General features: G+C 45.4%; 1 pseudogene; it reads left to right on the forward strand.

Annotated features, from left to right (window-relative positions):
* Positions 1 to 7,500, forward strand: part of LOC119586508 — a 9,075-nt pseudogene that overhangs the window by 208 nt on the left and 1,367 nt on the right.

The following is a 7,500-nucleotide window of genomic DNA, read 5'->3' on the forward strand; positions in this document are numbered from 1 at the left end:
GTTGCTAATATTGTCTTTCGTATGTAGTGATACACTGCTTATGTGTGTGTATATATATATGTATATATGTGTAAGTATATATACATATATATGTATATACTGTATATGCATGTAAATGTGTGTGCATATACATATATACGTACATGTATATATGTAGATATGTGTATATATGTACATTTATATATATACATATATAAATATATACATGTATAAATGTGTGTGCGTGTGTGCGTATGTATTCATTAATGTCAGCCGTGGTCTAACCCGCCAACAGAATGAAACCCTGACGTACGCAGAGCTGGAACGAAGCATAGGCAAGGTGAGGTGGGAGGATTCGGAGGTTTCGACCCCGCTGTTTCCGGGTCTGCGCATTACCAACAGGTGCGTTTAAGGATCAAGGTCTTTGAGCAGTGGCAAAGGGAGGGACTGGGGGGAGGGAGGGGGTAGAGAGGGTGGGGATGATAGCAGGGAGAGAGAGCATACATCTATATTTGCATATAAGTACAGGTATATATCAATGCATGCATATAAGCAAGTGCAGATACATACACATATCTACATATAACTCTTCAGACACGGTACAGAGTCCGCCATGATGTTCACCAAAGCATCATTTCAGCTTCAGCATATTCAACGAATACCAGCCATCCAAGTTCCCGGTGACGAAGGAGCTGAGGCAGCTACAGCGCTGGTCCGAAGGCGCCGATGCTCTTCCCGACTTGCTGATCGTAGGTGAGGCAAGAACAGCCAAAATGCATTGGAGTACGGGCATATATCCATGTAGATAAGGCATACATCCATACAAGCATGTATGTACAAGGGTGCACGGACATTTTCTTGTGTGGACATTAGCTTGTGGGCATGAACTTTTAAACCTGAATGGGCAAAAACTAGTGCAGACAAGAGCTGTCGGAAGAAGCGCACAGTTTCATGTGGCGGTCTTATCAAAACGCAGGTCAGGTGAGATGTATATAAATATTTTTTGCGGGAGTAAGCAGTGCACTGCTTACAGAGAGTAAGCAGTGCATAAGAACATTAAACAGGAGAGGACTAAGACTACCTTGAGGAGTGCCCATTTCAAAACATTTGGGTGTCTGTGTTTATATAGATATGTTTATATATATTCATACATACATACATACATACATACATAGATTAGATAGATATACAAATATAATCGTGTGTATAAGTATACAAATATGTGTGTAGAAAACCAGACAGATACCGCTATGGAGATGCCCATACCTACACACATTTTATTCTGCAAATATCCTTGTTATCATCATCAGGCTACACTTCCTGGATGCTGGCGCAGACCTATATGTATGACAAGATTATAACACGCTCCTTACACGATGTGCTGGCGATAATGCTCGAGATACACCGCTACGTTGTGCCTCGTCTGGAAAAGGTGAGAGGGGGATAAATAGGAGACAGCGAGAGAGAGAGAGAGAGAGAGAGAGAGAGAGAGAAAGAGAGAGAGAGGGGGGGGTGGGGGGAGGAAGAGAGAGATAGAGGGAGGAGAGGAAGGTAGAAAGAGCACGCGTGAAAGAGAAAAAATAGGAGGGGAGAGAGAGCGAGAAAGACAGAGAGAGATGGAAAGAAAGGGGGAAAAAAGAGAGAATGAGGGGGAGAAAGAGAGAGAGAAGGAGGAGGAGAGAGAGAAAGAGACAGAGAGAGAGATTTGATCTGATAAATTTATTGTCCAGTGGACAGACAATTTGACATAGAAGTACAAAAGGTACATAACCGTGTCTCGCAGAGCACGTTGTGGACAATATATGCACGTATTTATATGAATATGCATACTCCCATTCGCATTCGCGCTCAATCTCTCTCTCTCTCTCACTCTCTCTCTCTCTCTCTCTCTCTCTCTTCTCTTCTCTCTCTCTCTCTCTCTCTTTCCTCTCTCTCTTTTCTCTCTCTCTCTCTCTCTCTCTCTCTCTCTCTCTCTCTCTCATCTCTCTCTCTCTCTCTCATTCTCTCTCTTCCTCGCATTCTCTCTCTCTCTCTCACTCTCTCTCTCTCTCTCTCTCTCTCTCTCTCTCTCTCTCTCTCTCTCTCACACACACACACACACACACACACACACACACACACACACACACACACACACACACACACACATACACACTCACACACGCGCACACAGAAACATGGCTAATATCCATCAAAATGTGGATGACTCACAAGAATAATGTCTTACCTTGCATTAAGTGTTTACAAGCATAAATGAGATCTTGTCCTGAGGTAGGAAGTCCTTCACTACAGGGCACTCCAAACAATAATGGTGTAGAGTGTGGCATTTTGAAGATCGCATAATATGCAAGACGAATAATGGGGCACGTCCTCTGCCTGAGACACGTGCCACGTTGGCCGGTGCCCCAACCGAAGCCTCACACTCATCACATTGTGTCTGCATATCATGACCCCATGGCGACGGTATTTGTGTGCATTGTTCACAAAATTTTCGTAGCGCAGGATGAAAACACTGCTATCGCGTTCAGCATTCTTACGATTCACCTTCAAAGCATGATATTCCGAGTATATATTATTTTTCTGTAACACCGGAAAGATGTGAGGGCGAGAAGGGCCAATTGAGAGTCCATAGTGGGGGAGAACATAGCTGCGCTCCCGTCTGCCTGTAGTGAGCCGTCGACGTAGAGGTGGTGGGCAGAGGAAACAGAGACAAACACTCGGGCGATGGCCTCTAGTGCCAGTTGTTTTTGCTAGAGCAGAAGGTCTGCCTTTCTGCCTTGGAGATTGGAGTGAATGAGAGCTCTGATGAGCTACTCGCCAGGGCGGTAAACCCAGATCATCTTCTACTGCAGGGACATCAATATCAAGTCTGTGGAGGCTGGCACATACAGTGTTAAGAAAGGTTGCGGCCACCCAGCTGTCCTGATGACACTGGAGTAGTGAGGTGCGAGATGGGGAGAGTTCAAGTATATGGCACTGAGATAGGTGATGTTGGAGTATACCTTGTCAATAATTGGGGTCAAATTTAGCTCTGACTGCATATTAACTACCCTGGTGGAGGCAGAGCAACCCAGGATAAACTGCATGACTTTGTTTTGAATTTTTTCCTGTGTCTCCACTTAGTGAGTTGGCAGAGATTTGGTGAAAGGTAGTCAATGACAGATCTCATGTAAAACACATAGGTTTTGGCCAAAGGGATAGAGACTCCGGCAGTGCTGTTGTAGTTCAGGAGGTAATTAATAATTGGGTGGATCCTCTGTCGTGTTGGGATGGTCTGGATGATTCGTACAGGCGCACCCAAGTAGAGGTACTGCGAGCAGCGAGGGACAGCTTTGCCTTCCATGGTGAAATCTGGGAGTGTACTTGGGTTGCGGTATAACATTCTTTTTCCGGGGAGATGACGAGACCATAGGCGGCAGATGAATCGGGAAAGGCGTGGAGGAGGAACTGGATATCCTGTGGTGAATTAGAGTGGATGCAAATGTCATCTGCATAGCAGGTAACTGAAGGTCCGGGGAATGTCGGGAGGACAGAGAGTAAGCAGTGCATAAGAACATTAAACAGCAGAGGACTAAGACTACCTTGAGGAGTGCCCATTTCAAAACATTTGGGTGTACTACAGGCACAGTTAAAAAGGACACGGGCAGTTCTGTTACTGAGGTAGCCTCGTATCCACTTCAGTAAACATTCTTTCACACCGAATTCCACTAGCCGATCAAGAATTATCTCTTTATATGCAGTATTAAAAGCACACTTAAGATCTATGAATGCTACAACACTAGTGGGGGAGAGGCGGGTGTAGATTTCTAGAAGGCAATGGTGCATCCCTCACTCATGCAGAAAACCATACAGTTAATGGAACTGAAGCCTTACCCTTGATGAGTGCACATCATAGTTCATCTTCTGTTATTGGTACAATGTCCTCTTCATCCGTGTGTCGCAAAGTACCCATCAGTAGGAGAGAGCAGCGGCCCACCCCAGAGGAGAGGGCATTTTGAACATGTGAAAGAAGGTCTGCACAATCTGGAAAGTGCAGAGCAAGCATCAAGAAGGAATTGGGTATATTCTGCTGGACTATGGTGAAAAGCAACTGAGGCCTTCTTCTTTACAAATTCGTTGAATAAATGCCTTATAGATCCCACAATGGTAAGATGCCTGATGCTGTTTGTGAGTTGTTGCCATGAGTCAGTGTGAATACTCTGCTGGAGAGCAGTCAGCATATTCATGGATATTTGATACTGGCGGAGATGATCAGGAGTTGGGTTTCTTTGAAAGTCCAGGCCATCTTCTATTGCCTTTCTCTCTGCCTGTAGCACTCTCTCATCAAACGCCTCGGTATGGGTTCTGGGGCGACGTGCAATGTGGTGTCTGTTGATGTAGCGTGTATGAAAGTTATGTGTTAAACTCACAAGTGAGGAGTAGAATGTATCAGGTGATTCAATTCTGACTGTAGGAAGCACAATCATCATATAGGAGACAATGGTGTGGCTGTACTTGGATGGAATGCTGATACAGTTATGGGCATAAGAGGAAGATGGTGTGGCTGGAAGGGTATAATGGAGGCTAAGGACAACATGGTCAGAAAAAAGCACAGGGATAAAGGAGATGACATGGAAGGCCACCAGTCCTGAAGTGCGAATGTAATCCAAAGTGCCTCCATGGGAGTGAGTGGCCCCACTTCTATCCCAACAAGAAAGTCATTAGTGCCTGATGTATTCAAGATGTGGGCCATTCCGGTTTGGGGCTGGTGATATGTCGCCGAGGTCAGGATGCCGAGCATTGAAGTTTCCCATGTAAATCATGCCACACAGTGTCGGAAGGGGCAAATTTATTTATTCTGGAGAAGAGTAAACATTGCTCAATAAAATTTTGCCCTCTCCAAAATTTTTTCCAGCAACTGAAAAAGCATGTCACTGTGTAATGATGTATGAAGAAGGTGGTGCGGGACAGCGGAGTACACATATGTTATGAGGCAATTTCTGATGGGTGAACATAGGACACATAACAAAGTGAATAGGGGAGACTATCTCACTACACACCCCCTAACGAGAGTTGCCTTGCCATGGTGGGGGGGGGGGGTTAGGTCCAGGACCGGGCCCAGAGGGTACCAGTATCAATATCTCCCTGGTGCACAAGGTCTAGAGAAGAGCTGGTGCACCAACCTAAGGTTCATTCCATCTTAGACTTGGGAGAACTCACCATATGTGTTTGCTATTTTGTGGCATCTCATATTATAGGAGAAGGAGTCTTGGATGTTGAACGATGCTGCATACTGCACCCTGCAACTAGCAACAAAACTCTTTGTCTCTTTGGTCAAGCAGGCACCATCCAGTCAGTAGTAATAGGTCCCACAATGCCATCAGCACTGGGTTGTGACTGTGTATATTTCTTCACTCCCCCTGTGGATGAGGGGATTTTGAGCCCCAACTATAGCTTCTCCTGGTTGGACTCCATGGTGATGGGGGGTGAAAAAATGAATTCTAATTTTTTTATGATTTCTACACATTTACAAAGAACTAGCTTTTTTCCCTGACGACCTATGCAATCCCCTGGCCAATCCCTCTGGAACATTGCATGCTATCACTCTGGAGCCTTTCCAGCTTCCAAAGAGCAAGAATGAGAATCAGAGTGCTTACTGGGCCCCCAGGCCAGGAAAATGAGAAAGGTCCTCCTCAACCCTTTAAAGGGAAATCTTACCTGGTAGATATGAAAGTATCTCATATGTAAATACCTTGTAGTTGAAGACCATTCATGGAGTGTCACGGCCCCAGAGCCTCAATGGTGACAGCTCCAGCTCCCAAATCATACCCCAAAGGGACCTCCGCTGCTAGACAGAATGGCCCTGAACCGGAAGCTTAGGGCTGCCTTTTGCCCAGGCAAAGGAATCCCTGAGCCTGTCCAAAGGACTCCTCCAAAGCGGGGTCTTTGGATTCATAAGGCAGGGCTCCAAAAGCCTCAACAGTAACAGCCCCACCCTGCCACCACATCCACAGGGGCCTCCGTTGCTAGACAGAATGCTCCTGAACCAAAGGCTCAGGTCCGTCCGCTGCCCAGGCAAAGAGATCTTGAGCCTGTCTAAAGGACTCCTCCCAAAGCGGGGTCTTTGGATTCATAAGGCAGGGCTCCAGAAGCCTCAACAGTGACAGCTCCAGCTGCTACCACACCCACATGGACCTCCATTGCTAGACAGAATGCTCCTGAACCAAAGGCTCAGGTCCAGGCAAAAGAAACCCTGAGCTTATCCAAAGGAAGCCTGTAGAAAATAGTTCCACAGGTAAACAACCCTCCAAAAGGTACTCCCAAAAGGGGAAGGGAAAAGCCTAAAGGTGTGGGCTGGCTTAACCACAGGTACTGTCAACACCTTATGAAAAGGTAAGTTTGTCAACTGAAGAAACTGGAAAACCTAAGAGCTTCATGTAACCCTGTTTGTGTATGCCTACAAGGGATTATAACCAGGGAAAATCATCCAGTTTCCCTGAGAGGATTCCAAGTCCAAGCCCATTATTGGACCTTTGATAATGGACCTCATTTAGGAGTAGCGGTGATGGTACATCAGGATATTCCCTTCCAAGCCATCCACCTGCAGATGAAACAGCAGGTTACGGCTGTAAGGATAGGCTTGACACGACCATACACTGTTGCATCTATATACCTTCCTCCATATAATCTCTACATAGTAATAAAAACCCACAATACAAAAACTAGATTTATTGAAAATGAGACTACAGTATCGAAATCCACCTGGATTCCATCTTCAGACCTGAAGATGGAATCCAGGTGGATTTCGATACTGTAGTCTCACTCTCAATAAATCTAGTTTTTTTATTGTGGGTTTTTCTTCCATTGTATCAGCACGGAAGAGTGTTTTGCTATTCAATCTCTATATAGATTTTTTGGAAGATCTACTTGGGCATTGCCTTGTCCGTTTCTATTCTTGGGAGTTTTCAGTGGCCGACATAACCTCTGGGGAGACCTTTGTGCAAACCATTAAGGAAGGCCCTTTGGGAGTCCTTGTTTCAAGAGTAGATGCAGTTTACTAACAGAAACACCTACACTTTTCCAAATTAAAAATTGGGAAAATTTTCCATCGTTGACCTGTCACTTGGTTCACCTGGTTCACAGTTGGATTTCACTTGGCAGTCATGGAAGACAGATGGAAGCGACCATTTTCCAATACTTTGGAGGAGGTGAATGGTATTCCAGCCAATAGAGTGCAGAGATGGCGATTGAACATGCAAGAATCTTTTTAGATCAACTGCAGTAATGCAGGGATCTGTGACTGGATTCCAGTGTGTCAAGATGCTGTTCATCATTTCACATCACGAATTCACCTTGCAGTAAAAGCATCCGTTCTAAAAAGTAGCGAGCAGTCCCATCGATCTCTTGTACCAGGTGTTGATGAATGCCTACAAAGCTGTCAGAGCAAGAAAAGCTCTTTAAAGGGCAGCTGAAACGACGTTCCAGTGAGGGTGGCCTTGACCCATTTCAAAAAGACCCAAGCCAAGGCCAAGGTGAGTGCTA

Source organism: Penaeus monodon, chromosome 3 (assembly GCF_015228065.2).
Source record: "Penaeus monodon isolate SGIC_2016 chromosome 3, NSTDA_Pmon_1, whole genome shotgun sequence".
NCBI classification, from domain to species: domain Eukaryota; kingdom Metazoa; phylum Arthropoda; class Malacostraca; order Decapoda; family Penaeidae; genus Penaeus; species Penaeus monodon.